At 34.9% G+C, this 22,304-nt stretch overlaps 1 long non-coding RNA gene and 1 pseudogene across 1 annotated transcript; one reads left to right on the top strand and one right to left on the bottom strand.

Annotated features, from left to right (window-relative positions):
* Window positions 1–457: 457 nt before the first annotated feature.
* Window positions 458–4,297, top strand: LOC128555214 (uncharacterized). Its single transcript, XR_008369878.1, has 2 exons — window positions 458–575; window positions 4,094–4,297. It is a non-coding gene; the product is annotated as an uncharacterized LOC128555214 (long non-coding RNA).
* A 16,259-nt stretch (window positions 4,298–20,556) lies between these two features.
* Window positions 20,557–22,048, bottom strand: LOC128558143 (uncharacterized; annotated as a pseudogene).
* Between the last annotated feature and the right edge of the window lie 256 nt (window positions 22,049–22,304).

Genomic DNA, 22,304 nt, shown 5'->3' on the forward strand with positions numbered 1-22,304 from the left:
TATCTTTCTATAGCTTCGATATGCATATGCGAAAAGATGAAACGATATTGAAAGGAGCCAGCTGGGTGTTCTGATTTAAGTGAATCAAGCAATGCATAGGTGGGCACCTAGAGTCTCCTCGCAGTCGCAGTATGACTTGTAATTGTGCTGGTGCGACGTTAAACTCAACAAAAAAGAGCTACTGCAGTGTAGATAGTGCATTATTAATAATTTAATGTATACTCCAAAATACAAAATGTCGAAAAACAGATGTCCTTTAAATTTGAAGCAGAGAAGTTACGTTGTTGCAGCCTCGGATTAGTTATACGTGACATATTTACTTTTGTCTAGAAATGGTCATCGCAACATGGCCTCGCAGTATACATATTTTACCTTAAAGAGAATGAAAATTTGAGGATGATATAATTTCTAAACGGAAGTTGCGCATTTCACTGCGACCTTAAGACAAACCAGCTTATCTAATCAAAGTAGTGTCTGCATGTAGATCCGAGGTGAAAGAGGCAACTTATTTTAAAGCAGACGAGAGAGTATGAAGGCTTTCGTTATTTCCTTAGTTCTGGTAGTTTCTGTGTTTGGTAAGTATAAAATTAATTCTAAACTAAAAGATCTACATTTAAAATAAGATTTTTTATTACCATAAATACTGAAATTTGAACTCTGCCGAAATGCTGTAATATTCAACATAGATAAAATTACATTCCATATTTTTCAAAATTGCATTCATGTAAAAATAATCTTTCGAAGGTTCAGTCGAAAATAAATAACCATCACCCTGTCCATATGTTGGTTAGATACTTGTATTTTTGTGTTGTTATGGTCCTCTAGGATCATGGAGTACATTAATTTTTACTAAAGCAGAATTCAGCTGAAACTGATGCTATGGGACGTGTGGGATGTTGCACATGTTTTCTTTCACGAACACTCTCTAACCAAATATGCCATTATTTTACTTGGTTATGTCCGATGCTTCCAAAGGGTCATTTCACAGAAACTTACAAATAATTGGTCAAATTTCTATTTACAATTCCAAGCCAGTCATTATTGTGTGTGTTTGGTTGCGTTGTAGCAAGCTTCCCTGATAGAAAAAAATATTGCATTTGCATTAGCACATTTTTGTGCGAGACACGAACTCACATCGATGAGGGCATGTGATGTCATGTCAGCAACCTTAACCATCTGGCTCTTTATTTGGGATAATAGGAATTCAAATAGGCGACAGATAAGATTGACAGAGTGAGTTGGGTTTTACGGCGAACCGACACAAAAATTGACAGATTTCGTAATGGTATGTGATTTTCATACATAAACAGAAAGTTTCTTAGAAGGCTGGAATGCGACCATGCAAAGTAATAGGGGTAATAGCGGACTTGTATGGATTACATCTGTTTTGGAAAGGACCTCATAACGCCTTAAGCAGAGGATGGGCCTCAGTGGGACTGTGTTTTACAAAGATATAAGATTAGAATACAATATATAAGAAATCCCTGCTGCAAGCTAAAACGCATCACAGCAAGTTACATGCTCGGTTTTAGTGTTTAACTATGCAACACCTCACAAGCCCCAACCCCCGATTTAGCGTTTTTGTTATGCAAATAACTGAACAGACTATTGGATTAAAATAACAGAAAATGTAACGATACGAATTTCAATGAGGAAAAAAAAGCTACCCATAGATAATACTAGACCACTGAATCTGTTGTGGGGTGACTCACCATTCTTACTTTACAAGTGATAGTCATGCAATGCCGTAGACAAGTCATGTAAGATTTTCATTAATAATCAGTCTCCAAATTCCCCAGAAAATAAGTCGAGTATGTTTCATGACAAAACTGCTGTAGTTCCAGAAAGGAAACGTACTGATATTGGCATTAAAATTTGTTTGAGATCAGAAGGGAAATTGTTCAGTTTGAGTGAGCGCCTCGGCACGGCATGGCGGGGGTTCCTTGCCTGGCCGCGTCAGATCAAACGTGCTTCCTCGCTTTTGCTCAGCATTAAAGGATAGTACTAGGACTATGTCGTAACAACACGAGAATTTATTTATTTATTTATTTATTGTTTATGGTTCCGCAAGAAAATCTTATTTACAAATGTTAGATACCATCCATAATCAAGGTCTTCGTATTGCTCTTTGTGCATTCCGAACATCGCCAGTTGAAAGTTTATATGCTGAAGCAAACGAACGCTCTCTTTACACACGCCGAGAAAAACTTTCATTGCAATATGCTTTAAGAATGGCTGCCAACAAATCCAATCCTGCTCATGAAATTATTTTTAATCCAAAGTACTCCGATTCATATGAGAAAAACCCAAAACAAATCAAACCGTTTGGATTTCGCATAAAATATTCTATGAATGAAACTGACTTTGAATTCGATGGTATTAACGAAAATTCAATTCCAGATACACCACTTTTTCCAGCCCAACAACAGACACAAAATCGGCTTGTCCTCGAAATCAGTGGGCCAAATTCGTTTCACATTTTCGGCGTACGCCGTTTCGCCGCGTGCAACCGGCTAGGCGTTCGTTTGGCTTCTCGACACTGCCCGGGTCTATCCGGCATACGCCGATGTGCGTCGGTCTTGCGAGATAGGCAAAGCGGCAAATCATATATGTTTGTGATATAAAATCGGGTAAACATTTGGACATTTGGGTTAGAACCAGTAAATGTAGAAATATACTGCAAGAACTTTTTGCTAACTTATTTGGAGCAGGCCACAAGAGAAAATCATAAATTGGAAATTTATTTTCTTTTGTATTTGCATTATAAAAACCCACCATTTTCAAGGAACTGTTTATATGTTTGTTTTGATGCATTTGCAATAACGTACAAGTGTTGAAATTTCACATAACTAGGTGGAACGCAATTTTCAGCAATTGTTTATTAATTTTTTATTTCTTTACAAATGACATTCATTTTCGAAGGGGGACAACTTTTTCAGAACATTTTAAGTATCAGTCGTACGGGACAGTACTGCAGAACATGTAATGGTCAGGTAAAATATTGGTAAAGATGTTGTTCGTTTATCAAATATTTCTGAGTTTTGATGATATACTCCTAAACCTTAACTAACATGTCTGAAAACCAAACCTGTTTATTTAACATGCCTGAAAACCAAACCTGTTAATTTAACGTGTATTTATCTATACGACAGCTTTCTTTAAATTTAAAAAAATCATTAACGGAAGATTGTTGTATTTATTAGACAGTATGTTTATTTAGATATAACATTATATTTACTACTAACGATACATACCTTTAAAACTGTAAACACTACATCTACTGACTGACACATACCTTTAAAACTGTAAACACTACATCTTCTGACTGACACATACCTTTAAAACTGTAAACACTACATATACTGACTGACACATACCTTTAAAACTGTAAACACTACATCTACTGACTGACACATACCTTTAAAACTGTAAACACTACATATACTGACTGACACATACCTTTAAAACTGTAAACACTACATCTACTGACTGACACATACCTTTAAAACTGTAAACACTGCATATACTGACTGACACATACCTTTAAAACTGTAAATAATGTCATTCAGGATGAACGTTTTGCCATTCACTCAGCGTTGCACTAGACACAGAATTAAGAAAAAAAAAACGGTACACTTGTCCAGTTAGCAACACAAAATAATCGTGCAGCTAAAATACCTGTGCTACATTATCAGATAATCTTGATTTGCTGACTTCAGTTACACATGTCATTTGTAAGTCATGTAAACGAGCTCAATACTGCTTCGCCGAAAAAAACATCTCGACAATTTATAGGGGTCACGTGTATTCGATTTAATCGAAATCCTTTTCAAGATTTGAGGATGGACGAAGTCATCCTCTGAGTATATGTGTAACTCTTTCAAAACTAAGCACGTTTGCCTTTTTCTTTAAAATGTGAGTGTAAATGTGTTATCTGCTGATCGGACAAAGTCCTTGCTGCGATTAATATAATCTGTATAAAGATCCTTTGGAATGATAAGAGGAGACCACTACGAATAGGATTTGTGTTTTAGATTGATTTAGCTTGTTCATCAAAATGAATTGTATTGAGTGATGTGTACTTTACTTTCAGCGTGTCATCAGAAGGCAGACTGTAACATGGTGTCATGTGAGAAACATGACGAAACACCCCAATGCTTAAATGGAGCTTGCGCATGTCTAAATGGACATTGTAATGCCTAAAATATTCATACCACCCGGACAGAACCAGACGTTTGTTTGTTAGAAAGAATATGACATAAACCATTTTCTTGAATAAATACAAAACATAAACAGATTTGTGTATTCATCATTCAATTTGTTTTGCGGAGGGATATTGTGCTAGCGTTGTTTGTCCGTCCGTCGTGTCCTTTGTTCATAGATAGTATTTAAATAAACGAGAATAAAAATCAAATAGGGAATGCCACGTTCCAAAACGAAACTCACAGCACGCAGATGTGCACACTACTAACACACACTCGTATACAAAACAAACGCGAGTACTAAACGAAAAAAAGGAACACAGTGGGGCACAGCCTTGGAACGGTCAGTGGCAAAAAAAACACTGGGGAGCTTAAGTCGGTTTATCCACACTATGTTCCAAAGTCACGGGACAGTGTAAATAAATGTAATCCCCGCCAGGTGAATCTCTAACACACGCGATGGAAACAAAAGGCATGGCATGTAAAACAGACAAATGCTCCTGTATAATTACTAGTATATAAAAAGCAAACCTTAAGAAACAAAAACGTAGATACCCAACGCCTTTGCAGAAGACAGAGCATCAAGAGAATACCTAAAGGGCCAGAAGTCAGAAATCAAACAGTTCAGTCCTGATGGAATTTAAACTGCAGATCTCTTCCGTCAGACACAATCAAAGAGGGAAGACTAGCGCTCAGCTGTAAAGGTTGAATACTAAACAACAGTTAGGTCGTTACCTCTTTAAATTTAATAAAACGTTCTATATTTTTACCAAATACAATTTTGTAAACCACATCTCTCCATAAAAATCGGGTTTTGAAATATATTTTCTCGGAAGTCTCTTTTTATTACAACTACATTTTAAAACCAAATCAGATTACGATACTACAATTTTAAATTAGCAAATAACAGCTCGTAGAACTCGAAATGCATCCTTTGATGCATTCAGTAACTGCACAAGGAACGGAATTATTTGGTCACTGTGCACTGAACGTTTGACATACTGATCTCGAATCAGAAAGTATTTTGGGTTTTCTCATACAAGTGCACATGCGTCATGCCGACTGACAGCTGTTTTTAAATCGTCTCACATTTTTCTCCAAAAACGTTAGTTTAAATCATTTAGTGGTAGTGTTTAACGTTCTGAAACAACGAAATAAAGTTTTTAGAAAGTTTTCCCATTCAAAATTAATTTTTATTGGAATATTTTGAATTTTCCTGTTACCTTTAGTTTTGTCATTGTCCAAGCGACTTTGACCTATTTCTTTCTACTTTGTGCATGATATAATTAATTTTAAAAGCGATATTTTGTGGCTTTTGTACAGGTTATAAGAGACATTTCCGGTATAAATAAACATATTTTCAGGTATTCTTACTGCAATGTTTGTGTATTTGTTAATATATTTCTGTGTCTACTATGCTCAAACTGGACTCATATACTTCACCAGATAGACATAGCTCACGCCCAAATAGTTATGAGCCCACAATGACTGCTTCACTGTCATGTTTTGTAAAACTGAGAAAACGTTTTAATATGGCAGCTGTCTCCGAAAAAAAGAGAAACCTTCTTTTCTTAGTATTTTGCTTTTAGCCGCAGCAAATGACACAGAGGGCAACCCAGGCCCCTGCGGAAATGACATGAATATCAACCCAATTCCCAAGTTCCCCTGTGACAGCTGTGGTAACGAGGTACTCGACTCCGAGTGTGCATTAGAATGCGACACTTGCTTAAAGGTCAGTTACTAAGGGAAAGTGAGTTGGCAATTTTTTTCATAGCCAGTGCATAGACTTCTGCAAGACACTAAATAATGAAGATTGGCAGGTCAAAATTTACAGAAGGTCTTTGGAACTCAAAGAAATGTATGTGTATTATGTTGAAATTTCAATGAATAGACAGAATGACCCCCCCAGGTCTTTTTAACTTTCTTCATATTTCATAGAAAAATAATTGTACATATACTGCGATTTATTTCGAATTTCTACATACCAACTTTCATTTTCCAATAAAATGAAATAGTTTCTGTGCTTTTTAAAAGAAATTAAAATGTTCACTTTCCTTAGTATTGGACCTTTAAATTGGTTTCACTTTCACCTAGAATGTGAAAACTTGCCTCAATCAACGTACAATACCCATGTTGCATGTGACCGTTTGTTGGCAATGATAATGTGAAACTCAGAAATGCACGTGTAAAACTAACGTACGCATGTTCTCGGTACCTTCAATATCTCACGTTGACAATGGAAGGGAGAGACATTCATGACATAACATTTTTAAAAAGCGGAAGAGTTTTTCCCCTTAGAGGATAGTCTGTGTTCAACACCACTGTCAATATATATAACGTAATACGATTGTAATGAGCAACATATATTTTTTGACCTGCACATGAGAAGTTTAAAATCGTATAAAACACATAAATGTTTTGTTTAAATTTTTGACTGTATTCTTTGTCTACCATTGTTTGAATAAACATTGGTGTACATCTAATTTATGGACTCAGACTCTGTGTTAAAATATATTTTCTGTTCTTTTGAAATCAAAAAGGACTCCATTCAATGCCTGTAAAATAACCCCACATTATTCGTGCAGAAAATTCGCAGCGTATATAACTATTTCACTATAGGCGTTTCTTCCTCCTTATCAGTTCTTAGTGACTGAACTATCAATTTGCAGAAACGTCAAAGCCATAGAACAAGAAATGGTATCGCAATCGTAGGTTCTAGTTACAGGTATATCGCTCTATCACAGTTTGTGATCAAACGCGGATGAAACTTACGGTGCCTTCACTTTCTCGGATAAGCACAGTGTTAAATTATTCAGATTAAAACCGAGCAATCATTTAACAGCAAACAAAATCATCAAAAAATATCACTTCACACACTTAAATTGATTTTACAGTTACAATAACGGAGCATAAGGAACTACCAGGACTAAACTTCTGTAAAGAAAATGTCCATATATTCAGCAATTTTGAGAAATAAGCCTCACAATTGGAGTTCAGTTATGCACATGTGGGAACTAACAGTGTATTATAACCATTCTTTAACATTCGTGTTGATTTCCATGCATATTTTTTGCAATTATATGTATTTTTTTAATCGGAGGATGCGTTACAAAAGACTATAGGTATGTTGGTTTTTGTTTATTATAGTGTAGTAAAGACTGTACGTCCTAAAATATCAGGCACCTTCATTTTAAGGATGAACACTTATACAGGCACCTCCCTCTTTTTGAAAAGATTCATGTAACATACGCATCAGCACACAAATGCCTTTTGATGTTCTGTATAAGATATATCCTATCTAAACCTAGTTTTAGGAAATAAAATGATATGTATTATCGATTAATATTATTATAATCTCGGTATTACAAAGAAGTTTAATTATCACATATAGGTCATACAGAGCTCAGTTTTCAGCACAACTGAAGGAAATGACATATGTAATCTGATGTCACGATGCGTTTACACGACATGTCAGTTATCCTTTATTTTAAAGTTATGGCATTGGCAGTTTTAACTTGATACTGGGCACCAAACGACACTGGTCTCGAAATAGATTACAAGAAGCATTCAGTTTTAGATCTGTTCATCTGTAATAAGGCCATAACATATTGATTCTTTGAATCTATCATTTTTAAAAACCTTAGTAGCTCTACAAGGCAGGCAAAAACAAACGACGTGTTGGCAGAAATACAAAGCACTATCATTGCTACTTCCTGATAGTGTTTACACCCCTGAAGAATGAATAAGTGTTCACCATTTCACGTCATTTCTATCAAACATTGTCGACACATAGCAAGACCTCCTTTAACTGTTTTACATAGAGTTTGAATACTCTTAAATTAAGACTATTTTCTCATTACAGTATTATGTACTTCTTTAGAGTAAAATCTGAAAAGTATCGCGGTAAGCTCCGCTGTACAATAAAATCTGTAAACAGATCCTTTGGAAGTAAAGAATGCAACCAAAAAGAATAATAGCAGACTCTTGTTTGATTGAGTCTGTTTCATGGGAGGTAATGAAATCTGCAACACCTCTCACGCCCCCTAAAACAGGCTTAAGTGGAATTCAATTTCACATATGTTGAATGGCCTCCATGATCCCAAAGGACCAGAAATATAACAACACTGAATCCAAGTAAGGGAAAACCACACGGCACTTAAAGATTGCTGTTGTGATAGTTAAACTAATATATTATAATGTACCGGTCGCGGTACTCAACCCTTATGTTTATGCTACATATATTACTTTGTCATAAAATGTTGTACATATTACGGGATTTTCAAACATTGCAACAATTTTACCGCAAACAACGGTAGGTAAAATCTAATTATGTATTATATCTACATGTTTATACATATATTAATACATTTATGGAATTGAACTTTTAAAATAAATGTTGCAGAAAGTATGAGCCCAATAGATAACCTAACATAATTGATACTTGAACAGCACTGACGTTTTGTTTCAGAAAAACAGTTACAATATATGTCCACGTTGAAAATGGGAAAAAAGTTTAAGGTAAGGAAGCGGGTTTCATCCACGAAATATAGGTTTTATCATACACTGTGCGTATGTAACCACCAAAAAAGTTCATAATCCCTCCAGATACATGTATGTTTCAGACCAAGATAACAGTGTTATAAATGTCTGCATTTATTTATTTAGATGTCTAACAACATGACATAACAATTTGGAACGCATTTATCCAAATGAGCAGTCATTCACCACAGCACAAGCTGGTTTTTATGTATTCTAATATAATATAACTGAACACCTAACAATTCTCAAGGCAATCAGAATGTTGGCCTTTGTCTTTTTTCATGATTACAAGAATTTACTCTGGTTTTTTGAAAATATTATCAACAAGAGCTTTATTGGTGTTTATTTCATACAGTAACTTTACAAGATCAGGATTTTAAGTGAATTAGCTTCCATGATTACTGTTTACATTTTTATAATTATGTAATGTAGCATTCACTCCACCAAAGAAACTTCTCTAAATAAAAAAAAACAAAAAAAGAAACACCAAAACCGAAATTTTACTCTAGTCCGGAAGACGTTCAAAGGGTTCCATTGCATTTTAACCATGAGGGGAAGAATGGGAATAATAAAGACAATACACTTTTAACTTAAATCTTAACAGATATATATATATATATATATATATATATATATATAACTTTCTAGAAACACTGATGTATGTTGAAAAAATCTTCCTACTGACATAAGGAACTACTAAAAAGGAAGAAACTCGTATAATATAATTATTATTCAGTCTACTCCAATTAAAAAATAATGAGGTTGGCATGAAAAAGAAAATGCGTGACAAAAGATCCACTCAACTTAAGTTTTCCTTCAACGAATAAGAAAATATTCTCCGGTTTCATTTCTTTTTTATATTAGCTACATTTTAAGAGCTTATTGAAGCCTACTGGAAAAAGAAAATTACGGAAATAAAATAATTGTATCCTTCTCTAAGTGTTTTAACTCATGAAATATAGTTGCACGGGAAATATAACTGTACGTTTTGTAAAATCAGACCATAGTTAACGGAAAAGTGTAAACGTTATGAATGTATAAAGTATTCAAATCTTTTTCATATTATACGGGAAATATCTGAAGAACGTATACATGTATCACTCAGCTTCCAAGGACGGCATGTTTAACTTTAATATAAATCACTCATAACAAGGATTTCAGAATAAACAAGTTTAAAACTATTTTTGAAACGAATAACAATTATTTGGTCTTAAAACAATAAATTGCAAATGGACCGCATTTAGTCCAGATAATGAAAAAATGTACAATTTTCTTATCAACCTATACATTTTTCCTCTCTAAATATAGGCTTACATGGCGTTTGTTTCCTGATCTCGTATCACCGATGCCGGTCATTCTAATGTATTAATATTTTGACCTACTTTTGTTGCTTTTTTTCAGGATTTATTTTGCGATTAACTAAAATAAAATATCTTTCTTGCATAAATGCTTATTTAATTTTTAAGTTAGATGAAATTTGGACGAAAGGTAGTCAAACCGACCGACTAAGGTGATATGAGTTCCTAAACACGTGACCAAGTCAATGATGATACATGAGGTATAAGTAGGTCATGAATGGGAAACTATTGCACAAGCGTGTTGATCATCTTTTCCCGTTGGTTGTCACAAACCAGGCGACACGAAAAGTAACTCACTCGGCGTGATACAAACGCCTAGATCAACACAGTAGTATATAAGCCTTATGTGTCTATATAACATGTTGAATTTGTCACCAGATTTCGTTTGGACTTGTTAGTTTGTTCACTGGGTATAGTGGACGCAACTTGACCCGATGGTTGACCTTTGCTTTGTAAAACATAATGAGGTATAACCTATTATTGAAAAGGAGTGTACGTAAAACACGAGCTGCACGAGAAAGAAGGAAATATAAATTTGTGTAAATATAAATTAGTGTATTGGGAAGTTTTAACTGATCAAATGTTAGTACATGTATATATACTTTGAAACTGCGCTGTATACAAACAAATTCCATGTAAATATACACGGCTACCCTAAGTACCCTTGATTTCTATAATGATATAATCGGTATGAATAATCAGCCTAAGGTCAACCATCGCGGTCAAGTTGCGACTACTATACAGAACAACGATGTTGCTCACTACAGACCTGGATCGGTCTTGTGTGCATGTACGGAAGTGATTATTAATCGGAGCGCACGGCAAAATTATGCAAATTATTGCAAGTCCGCAGGCATTTAGTGTATAATATGTATTATATACTGACTAAAGGTTAGACTTAGCATTTACAAACAGACAGACACCGGCGTCAAAACGTATACGTCCCTTTGGCGTATGCTAAAAACTGAACTGAAATACTTAATATTTGATAATATATGAATGAAAGAAGTAAACACAAAAAATCACAAACCAATTTATTTACAATAGGGAAAACATACAGTACAAATAAAAATATTTGATCATGTGTATTAAATTACGAACAATAAGGTTCAACAATGATAGATGTTAACACATTTGCATCTGTCATAAAGATGTGTTGGATAAACATGTATGTGAAATGAATACTTATTTATGAGTATGATTAAAACATAGTGGGCCATCACTTTTGAATGTAGTTTAGATAATAGTTATACAGATGAAATCTGTGAAAGAAATTAACTTATTCTTCACAGACATGATAAAAGCTTTGTGTAAATAATGCACGAGTTTTATGGACAACGATATGAGAGAAAAGGATCGCATTGATGAAGATATTTACGACTACAGAAATATGTTTTACTCTTTTGAACACAAAGAAAACATAACAAAATTGCCAATATCAACAAATGAACTTTAGTTCCAAAAGATTGTAAAGAAACTCGTTTTAGATACAAAATTATGATAAAACGTGAAGATTACTAGTTTAATTGAACAACTCAACGGTCCCAAAGCAATTGATTCAATACCTTTATAATTTACTGAAAGAAAAGAATGACATGACATGTACACACTCGTATCGCTTTTGTTTGCATTTAGCACTTCCAAGCTTTTTTTTTAAATTCAATTCAACGCTGATTTAAAAGAGAATATTAGGTGACTGTCTTTTAGATTTAATTTTATTAGGTGATTCCGGAGAAAGTAAACAAGTCGAGGCTTTAGGTGGGACAAATAAAACCGCCAAAGACGCAAATCATTTGCATCGACCCGCCAAAACCCCTTGCAGTACGACTGACAAAACGATGAAGAACTAAATGACACTCAATTAAAAAATGACTAGATAAGTTACGTTAATAAATCTAAAATAGCATGTAAAATTTATGATTCACGGCGTAGACAGCAGTCTTATGCTGAACTGTCAATATAGATATGAAACCAACAAAATATACACTTATGATTAACAAGATGAACTGATCTGTAAGTTTAGTAGATTACAAGATACTTATATAATGCAATAAAATGCAGACTAGCAGTATAATTGAAGAGCATGATAATACAAAGATCTAGTAAATTTAAAAATACAACTACAAACCTCATAATCGTAGCAGCCTTTTGCTGAACTACTTTTAATATGGTAAAATGAATCGGCTAAACAATTAACACAAAAATACTGACCATGAATATTATCAAAAAGAGAAATTTTTCTGTAACATGCAGTACTAAAATAAACCAATGTATACATGAGATAAAGCTGCAGCTTTGTAACATGAAAGCTCAAAATAATTTCAAAATTATTTCAACTATCTTATTACTACGCTTATGTCAAATGAATTTCACACACGTGATTTATAACTGTCTCAAAATCAATTACGGGTAATATGAGGCATTCGAATATATTTGTTCATAGCTTGAATGTGATTTCCAAAGACACATTTTCATAATTGCATCATCAGTGAACCCTCTCATTGAAGCTAATGTTGCAGCACCAATCCAAAAAATGTGACTTGTAGTTTCAAGGATCATAACCAGAAATCTAATTACATTAACCAAATACATACGTTTCTTTCTTTCAATTTGGGAATTGAACAAGTGGGTCTTGAGTGTCAGACGCTCACAATAAATAGACATTGTATGTTTTATAGCATAAACTATTGTCTGCTTCCAAATTTTATATATTTTGTGGCAAATCATGTAACAAATGAAAATGAGTATTATTGTATACAGTATGACCTATGTACCTGTTTTCAAATTTCAAAAGAAAATTTTCATTACGAAATCTTAATTTTCGAGTAATAGTTATCCGGATCACAAGTCTCGGTTCAACGAGAAAGCGTCTGGCTGTTTTAGAGGGTGAATGTTGTCATGTAAAGCCTTTGATTATTCACTGACAGCAGTTCTAAAAATTGTTCTTAAATTTCAGGTTCTTACTTCAGTTGTTATTTTGACTAAATTAATGCAGGTAAAAAATGGCTACTAACATTTCAATTTGACTAGAGCTGTAGTACCAGCTAGGGGGCTCGGAAATACAAGACAAAGGTAACAAATGTCTAGAGGCACACCTTATAATTTTTTGTATTCTTAATAAATTAAAAGCTGTCGTCATAGGACAAAATGTAGTTTACAGCACAACAGCACAAATATTAACTAAAAAAAGTATGTATAACTTAATATATAAAATAAGTAAAATATCAGAAAAGTTTTTTCTATCTATTCACTGGTCAAATATTTCTGAAAATTAAATGTTGCTTTTTAATGCATTTAGCTTAAAATACTATGTCATCAAAGCTGAGTCAACTAATCATTCCATTTTTATTTGTGGCTTAAACGGCAACGCGTCTGCATACACATTAAAAAGTTAACTTGTTATCCGTGAGAACAAACAACTGTTTAAACTTCTGAAAGATAAAGTCTTGCAAATGAAATGTATATCTGAACAAGAAATATCTTAAAAAATGATGGTCGGCGAATTGTAATAATGAAAGAAGTTTATAAATTTTTCATCTAACATTCATCTTTCATGTAACATTTTTCAAATTGCAAAACTAAACACCGCACTTTAACAATTTAAATGGTCCTCTTTTAATTTTTCGCAAAGGTTTCGTAGGGTTGCAATTTTGTTTCGTTTATCCTTAAACGAATAATTACAGCAGTAGTTCGATGAAGATTCATGAAGCGGTTCATGAGAAGAGGTCATTAAACGTGTTTATATTTTTAGCTAAATTGGTCCCTACCCCATTTGTAACAAAATCGCAGGAGACCTTACGATATTGTTACACATCAAGTTTGATAAAAATCCATTACATTTTAGTGGTTAATGCGAAGAAAGGCATATCTACTTTTAGCCATAGCGGTCCCTAATAGGGCCCAAGTTCCTATATAAATAAATTTGGAAGAGGACCTTATAATGATGCTCCAGACCAAGTATGACAAAGATCCACCAAGCTGTTCATGAGACGCTGTATAAAGGCATTTCTAGTTTTAGCTCTAGCAGCCCCTAAAAGGGGCCAAATGTCCCAGCTGAACAAAGTTGGCTGCGGGCCTAATAAAGATGCTACAAATCAAGTTTGATTAGAATACATGAGAAAAAATCAATTAAAGGATTTTTTTATTTATTATTTTTATTTATTTCTAAAATAGGCCAACTGATCCCGCTTTAACAAATGCATATTCGCTATTCGTGAATCTTTGGACAATGACGTCACACCTATAAAAAGTGAAGGTCAAGCAAAACATACAATTGTTATTATTTCAATATTTCTGTTTCATAAGCAAATTTTGACCGCATAAGCAAAGTTTGACCGTAGTTATATCACATAGATAAACTGTATGCAACGTACCTTCATTTCAGTGTAAAATGAGATTCAGTCATTATATAGCATATATATAATGCAACAGATTTCAATTGAGTTCAATATTTGCATACAATACTAAAAAAAATATTCATATATAACAAATCAGTTAATTAATTTGTAACAAATATATCAAAGCAAACAAGTACTCATTTTAATATGCAAACTGAATAAGTCACAAAAGCAAGAAACCTTTTCATATACAGACGACAATTGTAACAAGGAAAATCTTTTAAAAAGCACTTCTCTACATAAAAGACTCTTATCACACCCTTATTCATGTGATACGCAGACCGTATTCAGCTCTTTCTTTAATTTGATATATGTTGGTATTTGAACAGGTTTTTATCATATTTATTAAACTTACTTATTATTTTGAGATATATCAATATTCTTGCTAAATATACTGAGCCAAAGTTAGCTTTAAAACTGACAGCAGCGTCGTTTAGGATAAACATTTTGTCTACATTTCACTCAGCGTAGCACAATCAACAGAGTGAAAGAAATTGACACTCTCGTCCAATCAGGCAGAGTGTTGCATAAATCTTTCGTTTTGATAAATTATCTATAATGCGTTATCAAGTAGTTTGATTGGCAAACTGAAGTCACGTGGCATATGAAAACGAAAACGAATTTAGACGGCGTCGCCGAAAAAAAAAACTCGATTTTGAATTAATTCTCAATGATCTGACCATTATCCGGGTAACACATTTGATTTGTCTATATGTTTCAGTTAATGCATTCCTAATTCCTGTTAATATCATGTGATTAACTGCTGACACAAAAGGCAAACGTTCCTGGATATGTTTCATTGTCACCGAAATCTTACATTTTGATAATAATTAAGACTGTCAAGTTTTATCTGAAACTTCAACCGTAGACCTTGTTGCTGATGTTGATTTGGTAATGTCAATCCGCATCCTGAAGATATTTTTAATACTCAAATAACACGACAGAAATAGAAGTTTACTTTCCTTTCTGAACCTTGATCCAGCCAAAAAATACATATAAAAATTAAGCGCACAGTTCAGATCTTTGTATACGAGCAGTATGTTATCATAGTAAGTGTAGTATAAATACGTCTCAAGCGACTCTGACTTGTATGACAGTGTAGAATACAGTATGAAAAATGAATAGGAAAATTGTGTTATCAAAAATACAATAACTGCAATCAGGATTATGATTGTTACGTAATGGGTCCTAGTATTTTTAGCCTTTGAAACTGTACTCTTTCCTTTGTTGAGGAATGTGATCACAGTTATAGAAGTCAGAAGTAAAGTGACCCAAGGAATCAGTATTTCCATGCTGAAAATAAACCACATGTAGAACGTACGATAAAAGTAACTGAATTTATTATCTTTAAGAAAACAAAATATTCTGTCAGGGTCGAAATATACAGTACCTGCTAAGTAGGCATTAAGAACACCGATTGCAAATGAAAATATCCATATGAAAGCAAGGACAATTCTTGCATTTCTGAAGGTGCAGAATATCTTAACTTTATGTGGAATACAAACACTCAGCATTCTTTCTATTGTCATTGCAACCAACGTCCACGACGAAGCGATTCTACAAGATACAATAATGCTATGAAACACGCTGGAAACTTCACATCCAAGATCTGATGCAAACACATTAAAACCGTTAGTTGCTAATCCCCTATTCAAAGAATCAAAGCTAACCGTCAAGTCAGCAATTGCTAATGATAGAAAGAACGTTGAGGTTGATAATTTTCTGTTCTTTCTTTGCAACATGATACAGATAACAAGAAGATTTCCACATAAGGCCAACAACCATATGACAAATGTTACAGAGCGCTGACTATAAACATATGCAAGTTTCAAGCTCACTGGAATTTTTTCATTTAAAATATAGTCAAAATAATCCCAATAGTTGTATTCTTGCAAATAATCAGTAGATGTTTCCTCTGTAAAAGACTCGGTTTTGTCTGTAGTATTTTCATTTAAACATTTTAAATAACTCTGCTGCGAAGATGCATTATTCAAAATAAACTGATCCATTTTCACGTTCAGAATCTTTGTCTTTTTCAATGTTTAAGTTTCTTGTATGACAATGACAGAAATCTACACATCTTCAGGGGATCCTTGACTCGTGTGACTGAATACAGCTGGTCTCGTGTTGGGGTTTTTATACATCGCGCACTTGATTACTAGTAATTACTTACATTTAAGTGCTGGGCAAGTATGAAAATTCTGCCTGAAGGTAGATGGATGATAAAAATTTCATAGACTGGTCTATGGGGAAATTAAATTGAGATTTTTAATATCACTTCAATCAAATGAACACAAATACCCTTCAGAAAAATTAATCGATTAAAGTGGACATCATAATACATGAAAGATGTTCAAAACTACATAGTGAATAAAACTATATAATTCATGACCTTTATTTCCATAAATTAGATTAAATTCTAAAACATAACTATGCTTTATCATTTATTTTTAAGGCAGAGTCGCTCCGGCTCACACAGTTTAGCGTCTTATGACGTCGTCATACCATACAAATTTAATCATTAATTATGGCTCAGTGGTTCAATTTATTTCGTAATCAAATGCATTTTCAAACCCTCATAACCATAAATACGAATTAAAACTGTTCATATAATATTCCTCTGGTTTTGAGGCAGTAAGTCACTAGCCGGTGATGTACTGATCCGTATCGATTAGCACCTCTATTTTCAAGATAAGAGTGGAAGTTTGCAATTATTGATGCATGAGTGGACCTCGATAATTCAATGTTCATTTTTAATCATTCATTTCACAATACATGTAATATGCTTCCTTCTTCTATATACTATAAATTATCTCTATATACCTTGTGCAGCATAAACATAATTAAGTCTCTGTCCTTGATTTTCGATTCAAAGACGGATTTGTATCACTGTTCTCTGTTCAATGATTAGTTGCAGGTGATGACATTATTAATATGACTGCCTAGTCTGGTTCCCGGCGTACAGCTACGCAAAGTACGTCTGGCATGGACTCAAAATGGCGACCTTCGCTGGTGACATTGAAGTAAGTAGAGTTGAATGGAAAAAACATCTGTTCGCTGTACCATTTTTATTACATTTGGAGAGTGAACGCAACTTTATTTATTTATCATATGGTAAAAAGAGTTTTCTGAAAAGAGTTGATGGTTTGTAATATTTTACATTATTTGCAAGTAGTACAGTATTCGGATATGTATTGTGTGGCATCAAATTTCGGATAAAATACAATACAATACAATGAAGTTTTTGAACTGACCATAATAAATAACAGAGACATATTAGCAATGTACTTGACATCCAGAACTTGGCAACAATGAGCTGGTTGGCATCCAGTGACACCCCTGTGTAAAGCAGGTAATACACTTAAAATCATAGAGGGGGACCAAGAGCCTTGGATTACTGAATCAGAATCGTGTTAGACCGCCTCTGTGGTCCAGTGGTTAAGGTTGCTTACTTGTTATTACTGTAACCTCTCACCTGGAGGGTCGTGGGTCGCGCCCTGCTACTGACCGTGGCTGATTGTGAGAACACTTGGTAGTTCCTGTCGGAGGATTTGTGTCGAAACAAACAGAATCGAGTTACACCAAAACAGCTGCCTATAATACCATTGTTTAACCATATTGTTCCGGTGTTTGGGATCCTTGTCATCAGAACATACTAGATAAACTAGAACACATTCAGAGACAGAGCCCGCCCGCTTAGCTCAGTAGGTAAGAGCGTTGGTCTACGGATCGCGGGGTCGTGAGTTCGATCCTCGGGCGGGGCGTATGTTCTCCGTGACTATTTGATAAACGACATTGTGTCTGAAATCATTAGTCCTCCACCTCTCATTCATGTGAGGAAATTGGCAGTTACTTGCGGAGAACAGGTTTGTACTGGTACAGAATCCAGGAAAACTAGTTGGGTTAACTGCCCGCCATTACATGACTGAAATACTGTTGAAAAACGGCGTTAAACCCAAAACAAACAAACAAACAAACATTCAGAGACAAGCTTCAAGATTTGTAGCAAAGACTCTTAGCACATTAATGACAGGATTTTGTCCAGTGTTTTCTTTTGGCCTTGAAACCCCATCTTGATCTTGTGTTAAAAATATATAACTCAGTCTGATGTATTGTATGGAAAAAAATTGTTTCTAGTTTCTTTACCCAAAAATGTAGCATTGGTAGCTATTTAAACTCACCTGAGCACTGTTACTAAGGTGGGGTTTGTCATTTTTATTCATGAAACATTATAAATCTGAATGTTTTGTCTGCAACTTCTCACGTGTGCAATCCAGTGTCTTCTTTTTTATTTGAAAATATTTTCTACATTAAAAAAGACAAGATCCAAACTTTTATGTGCTTGTCTGGTTTTGTTATAACTGCTTTGTGGGAGCCAAATATTAGGATACGTAAAAAAACTGGAAGCAATTATTTTTTTCTTACACCTGCTTTTTAATTTCAGGAGCAAATGTTCATTGAAGCTTTACAAAGCTACAACATACAATTCAACTCTAGAATTAAGGTGTTGAAAGAGTTGCAGCTGAGAGCCTTACATATTTTAATGAGTGGAAAGGATTGTATTTGTTCCCTACCAACAGGCTATGGAAAGTCTTTAGTGTATGAACTCCTACCCTTTATTGATAAAGGCTGTCTAGTAGTAGTAATTGTTCCTTTAAATGCCATCATGGAACAGCAGATCACAAAACTTGGCACAAAAGCAATATCTCTATCCCCTAGCAAACTGGATATTCAAGTACTTAATAAAAAAGAAGACACTGGATTGCACACGTGAGAAGTTGCAGACAAAACATTCAGATTTATAATGTTTCATGAATAAAAATGACAATACCCCACCTTAGTAACAGTGCTTGGGTGAGCTTAAATAGCTACCAATGTCTCTGAATGTGTTCTAGTTTATCTAGTATGTTATGATGACAAGGATCCCAAACACCGGAACAATATGGTTAAACAATGGTATTATAGGCAGCTGTTTTGGTGTAACTCGATTCTGTTTGTTTCGACACAAATCCTCCAGCAGAAACTACCTAGTGTTCTCACAATCAGCCATGGTCAGTAGTAGGGCGCGACCCACGACCCTCCAGGTGAGAGGTTACAGTGATTACAAGTCAAGCCAATAGCTTTGATATAGAGATATTAGACTCGATCAAAATCTTTAACAAACGGCAACGCCAACGCAGGAGTGAGTGCAATACCTAGACTTTTTGTTCGAAAAGTTGCGCTTAAAATCTAAGTACCAACATAGAATCCTGTAAATAGTTTTGACGTATACAAATAACTCATTATATTTTTTGTTGTTGGATTTAACGTCGCACCGACACATGATAGGTCATATGGCGACTTTCCAGCTTTAATGGTGGAGGAAGACCCCAGGTGCCCCTCCGTGCATTATTTCATCACGAGCGGGCACCTGGGTAGAACCACCGACCTTCCGTAAGCCAGCTGGATGGCTTCCTCACATGAAGAATTCAACGCCCCGAGTGAGGCTCGAACCCACATCGATGAGGGGCAAGTGATTTGAAGTCAGCGACCTTAACCACTCGGCCACGGAGGCCCCATAACTCATTATATGGTACACTGGTACTGTTAACTGTGCGAATTACAATTTCAGCATATATTCAAGAAATCGGTAGAGCAGGAAGGAGTAGTTGCATGGCAGAAGCAGTATTATACTATAATAACAATGACCTAGCCAACCCTTCAATGCGGAAGGACATAAAGAATTACTGCCAAATTGAGGGAAAATGTTGCAGGGAAATTACAAATGAGCATTTTGGTTACAAAGGAGCAGAGAAGCCTGAAAACTGTTATAATTATTGCAATGTGGAACTTGGACTCAACTGGGACTTTTCTAATCTTACACTGAAAAAAAAATTCTGATCTGATTCAAACAACTTTGTACTATTACCAGTTGTCAATAATTGTATAAACAATACCATTCAAAATTCATAGTACATAAGCAATTTGTGGTACCTGATCCACTGCAAAATATCTTCCATGTTTAGTTTTTTAATGGGATTTTTTGGAACTCTCCGAAGGGATGGTATCTCCCGTATTAGATTATCTACAAATGGTTTTATTTTGCGCTCTTTTCTCGTCTCCATGAGAAGATGGTCGCCTATGTATCTGAGACCGCCGAATAACACAGGTCTGTTTGTCAAAGTTATATGAAATTTCTTCCATCCCAAAAAAGCACTGCTTCTTTTTATCATTGACTGGTCAGTTTTATTTGAACACATTGACCTTAAATGTTCCTTTGTTAAGCGTACAATGTATTCCATTTGCAGATCTGCTGGAATGATGGCATTTCCTGTATTAACAAACAATCCATAAAGTGATTCACATGCTTCTTTTTCACTAAGAAGAGCAAACTGCTGACAGAGTAACCTTAATATTTCAGCGGCATATTTTGATTTGTTCCTGTGCCCCTTTAACACCAGCATCATGTTTATCATGAGACATAACAAACGGATCCTACTCGGATTTCTAATAATGTCATACAGATTGAGGAAAATCAAACCAAGTTCCAAAACAATATTTCCATATTCTTTTACAGCATCATTTCCTGTTTCTTCATCAGCATTTCCATTAAGGTGTTGCTTACTACCTGATATTGTACTGTTAACGATTGACTCTAGAAGATTCAATGACCAAAGCTGAATGTCCTCATTTGTCATTGACTCGTAGTCTGGTAACCAGTCTGGCACTTCATCAGTGTTTGATAAATTCAAATGCTGACATGCAGCTTTGACAACAAAAGCCCGTACAAAAGACACTGCTAACTCTTTGCAACTATCATAATGACTTTTCACATTATTGCCATCAGCATCATTTCGGCACAGACGAGCCTTTTGAGCATGAAGAGTGAATGGTTCTGTGCTATCTTACAGAATATCATAAAATGTTGTTAAGAAGGTCTGAAGATGCAAAAGTTCAAAAGTGATAAGTGCAAGGTTTTCAAGTCTTTCAGAGTCTGTAAATGCAGCAGCCCGTAGCCTTTTGGCACCATAAAACCGTTCACGAGTTAGTTGGTCACCACCCACTTGAACACGAGGTACTTTAATGCCACAAGATTGGTATACTGACTCACACAGTGTTTGGTAGTAGTCTAAAACATCAACAACCTCTGCATACTTCTGTTCATTCTTGTGCATGATCTGAAGAGGAATTACCTTATTTTTCTCCCTCAAGTTTTGGGGCATGTCTCCATCAATAGCTTGACGGGTTAAAACCTTAGCAAACTTTAACCAAGAGAAGAACTCTGTTAATATTCTTAAGATCAGAATTTTAAAATCTCTAGTGATAAGTTGCCAAATTCATAGTCATTCATTATAAAAGAATTTGATGCAAGCTGTTGTAAGTTGCACTGCGGTTTTATGTCTAGATGATCTTCAAAGGAGACAGTTTAAATTATAGCTGCAGAACCAAACCAGTGTTCAATGTGAGCAAATTTGTTTTCGCTTTTCCTTTCATGAGTCACTCCATCACTGAAGTTAATATTGTCACCAACAATACGGAAGCGTTTACCTTCCTTAATACCGCAGTCACACATACGGCGCGGATAGCTACGTCTAGCCACAGATAGAAATGTAGTAATACGGATCCGGTCCGTACCTGAGCCGTACGGATTGCTGCGGACTGATACGAGTTACTACTTTAAGGTACGGCTCAGGTACGGATCGGTACAGATCACTACGTTTCTATCCGTGGCTAGACGTAGCTATCCGCGCCGTATGTGTGACTGTGACAATACAAAATCAATAAGTTCCTCATTGAAACAGCCCGATATATAGTATTCATGGTTTCCA

This window comes from Mercenaria mercenaria, chromosome 1 (genome assembly GCF_021730395.1).
Source record: "Mercenaria mercenaria strain notata chromosome 1, MADL_Memer_1, whole genome shotgun sequence".
NCBI classification, from domain to species: Eukaryota; Metazoa; Mollusca; class Bivalvia; order Venerida; family Veneridae; genus Mercenaria; species Mercenaria mercenaria.